This window comes from Anomaloglossus baeobatrachus, unplaced genomic scaffold, assembly GCF_048569485.1.
Source record: "Anomaloglossus baeobatrachus isolate aAnoBae1 unplaced genomic scaffold, aAnoBae1.hap1 Scaffold_757, whole genome shotgun sequence".
NCBI lineage: Eukaryota > Metazoa > Chordata > Amphibia > Anura > Aromobatidae > Anomaloglossus > Anomaloglossus baeobatrachus.
In genome coordinates this window covers 9,507-13,412 of record NW_027445137.1, presented here as the reverse complement: position 1 = coordinate 13,412, position 3,906 = coordinate 9,507, and positions in this window count along the sequence as shown.

The window sequence follows — 3,906 nt, the reverse complement described above, 5'->3', positions numbered from 1 at the left end:
GAAAGTGACTGCCAGGAGACTCTGTCGAAAGCCTTCTCAGCATCCAGAGACAACAACATCAGGGAAAGCTTTTTGGTGTGTGCATGATGGATCAGGTCTAGGGTCTTTATGGTGTTATCCCTTGCCTCCCTACCCGGGACAAAACCGACCTGATCCAAATGAATCAGGTCAGGCAGCAGAGGGCTAAGTCTGTTTGCCAGGAGCTTGGCATAAATTTTTAAATCTACGTTAAGGAGAGATATAGGTCTAAAGCTACTACACGCCGTGGGGTCTTTTCCAGTCTTAAGGAGTAGAGAAATATGGGCCGTGGTGGAGTGGGGTGGGAAAGGGACTAAATCTGAAATCGAGTTAAAGGAGAGAAGCATTAAGGGTGCTAGTTGTTCTGAAAAGGATTTATAAAACTTGGCGGGAAACCCGTCGGGACCAGGGCTCTTGTTGCCAGGCGTGTCGCGGATCACCGCCAATAAATCCTCCAATGAAAAAGGACTCTCCAGGTCTTCAACTACAGAGCTGTCGAGTTGCCTAAATGGCGAGGACATGGGGGGGGCGCCCCTCACCTAACTCAGGAGGTCTAGCAGGTAAATTGTATAGTCTAGAATAAAAGTCGTGGAAAGTAGTTGAGATGTCGGGGGTGGAATAAAGTAGTTCATCATGTGAGTTCTTGATGCATGGAATGAGAGTATGAGCTCTCCTTTCTCTCAGCGCATTGGCCAGCAGTCTGCCTGGCTTATCCCCAAACTCATAAAACCTCCCCTTACCCACCTGTAATAGTCGTTTATAAGAAGAATCCAGCAGCTTTTTAACCTCAATCCTAGCGTGTAATAGGGCCTGTAGAATAGGGGCCGATAAGGCACGTTTGTGGATGAGCTCCAGTTCAGAAACCCTATGAAGAGCTTTTACTATATCTTGGGCCCTTTCTTTTTTAATGCGGGACCCATGTTTAATAAAAATGCCTCGTAGAACGCACTTCAATGCTTCCCACTTATAGGTGGGGGCAGTGTCGTCCACTGAGTGGTCCTCTATGAACCTAGTAATAGAGGTCTGAACATCCGTAACACAGAGCTCATCCAGCAGCAACGACTCGTTCAGCCGCCATGACCCTCTAGGAGCCGAGAGAGAGGGAATTTCGATCGTACAATAGACCGGCGCGTGATCAGACCATAGTATGTTACCCATCCCGGTATGTCGTATCCAAGGGAGGGCATTATGCTGTAGAAATATATCGTCGATACGACTATATGAGTCCTGCGTGTGGGAATAGAAACTATAATCTCTGTCGGATGGGTGTTGTAGTCTCCAAGTATCGAACATTTGGATACGAAATAAAGCTTTTTTGATACGTTTAATGGTAGAGTAAGCAATGCTGGATTTCCCCCTGGAGTTATCCAATGTGGGGTCCAGGGTGACATTAAGGTCGCCGCATAAAATTACGGTACCTTGTATCAAAGGGATCGCAACGTCTACCAGTCGTGCAACAAAGCTATCCTGCCTTAAATTTGGGGCGTATGCATTGATTATTGTAAATGTTTGGTCCCCCACCTTCAGTGACAGGATAATATATCTTCCAAGGCTATCCGTCGTGCACTTTAATATTTGATGGGGAAGGGATTTATGAATGGCTATCGCTACACCTTTAGAACGGGAGTCTGGATTATCTGAGGTTACCCATGTCTGATAGTATTTATTCTTGAGGGTTGGGGAGTGTCCCTGTTTGAAATGGGTCTCCTGGAAACATACTATTCTCACCTTTCGTTTATGAAGGTGGTAAAGTATCTGCGACCTTTTCTCCGGGACATTGAGGCCCTTGGCGTTGAGAGAAGCTATGGTGAAGTCCGCCATCTATAGGGGAATGAGACATTAGAAATATATGAAAAAAGAAATCGGGCGTGATCAGCCCGGCCGCCAAAGACAGAAAGAAGAAAAGTCTTGAGATTAGAAGAAGAATGTAGAAGGGAGAGGAAAAAAAGTAACAGCAGGCATAAAAACCTTGCACAATAAACTAAGACCGAACAAACGTTCCTAGGGAACATATCCGCCATTACTCGGCAGGACAGGGGATCCCAACCTATTTGGGGAAAAAAGCTGTCAGACATAACCGAACAGAGCTCCATATATACTTGCAACAATAAAGTTAACCATAAACACTGGCAAAAGTATCAGATGTTTGTGCAATACGGGCGATAACTAGACTTGAGGTCAGAATGAAAAAGACCTTCATCTCAGGTAACAGAAAGTAATGCAGGTCCTGGAGGCATGCACGACCTCCAAGCTTGTCTATGTCTGCTGCCGAGGGCGGCCCGATCTGCGGCCCCTATCTCCTCTAGGTGGCAGCCCTCTACTGGAATCACTATGTAGGATTGGCCTGGTGGTGCTGGCTTTTCCCCCAGGAACCCAAGGCTGTAGCAGCGTTGTAGGCCATTCTGAGATGGAAATGGTGGGAAGGCCAAGGTTCGCGACGAATGCCGGAAAGTCCTCAGGGGAACGTAAGATCCACCACCGTGAGTCCTTCTGTACCGATAGGGAGAAGGGGAATCCCCATCGGAACGGCAGGCCCTTCTCTTTTAAGACATCCAGAAGAGGCTTAAGGGTAGCACGCTGGGCCAGAGTGTGCCGCGAGAGGTCAGGCATTATGCGGATGGCTGAACCATTATATGATAAGTTCTGTTTCCTCCGAGCGGCCAGCAAGATGGCCTCCTTGGCGGCAAAAAAATGCACCCTACATACAACATCTCTTGGCCGAGGGTCCTTTGGGTCTGGGGGACGTAGAGCCCGATGAGCTCTGTCTAGTTCAAGAGAAGCTCCTGGTGGTCTCTTTAATAAGCTATTAAAGATTGAACAGAGAACTACAGGGATATCCGGGGCGGCAATGGACTCAGGCAATCCCCTAACCCGTAGATTGTTTCGTCTGTTTCTGTTCTCCAGATCATCTACATGCTGTTGGAGGGCAAATAATTGTTTGGACTGGATCTTCACTGTCTCTTGGATAGATTGAATAGAGACCTGAGAATTTGATTGACGCTCATCAAGGGTGTCTACTCTATGGGAGAGTGAGGAAAGTTCAGACCGCAATTGGGTAAATTCCTGTTTACATTCCGCCACTACTTGGTTGGCTAATGCTGCAATATCATTCTTGGTGGGCATCGCTTGTAACAGCAAGCGCAAATCTGCTAAGGATGCCGGACGATCCTCACCCATCGGGGCCTCAGTATGGGGTATGTTGGCATATGCCCGAAAAGAGTCCTGCAACGCCGGACCATATATCACTTTCTGAGTACCCTGGGGGTTAGTCATGCCTCCCCACGCTTGTGGCATTAATGCATGTTGGAGTGGGGGAGATCCCAGCACCTGTAGCCCACTATTCATGGGCATCAGAGTGCCCCTCCTTGATTCTTCACCTGGGCTTGCCAGGCTTTCTGCCCAGGAGGAACCTGTGGACCAGCTCTCCGAATGGGTGGGGGATGTCTCCCCCTGGGGAATTCCCCAGGATTCATTTGCAGCCACCAGGGGATTATATGGACCCTCTCCTTCCCCAATGCTCTCCAGGGGCCCTTTAATCTCTGGTAGGGGAGAAGTGCATGCAATACCACTGCAGTCTCTGGTTAGGGCTCCCCTTGCTGAGCCCTCACGCAGACCCATCATCTGTGAACTGCAGGCAGGCAACTTATCAAGGTTAGCAGAGTGAATTGCAGCCGTTTTCAACCCCCCTCCACAGCACCTGTGTGCAAGGATGGTGTGTTCATCTCCTCCGCTACACAACGCGGCGACATCTTCTCCCGTGCACGGGCCTGCAGTGGTGAGTCACCGCTTGTGCCTGGATGCACGTGCGCCCCGCTCTCCTCGGCCGCAGCTCCCAGCTTCCCATGTGCACCGACCACACGCGAGCTGTGTGAACTCACCGGATCCTGC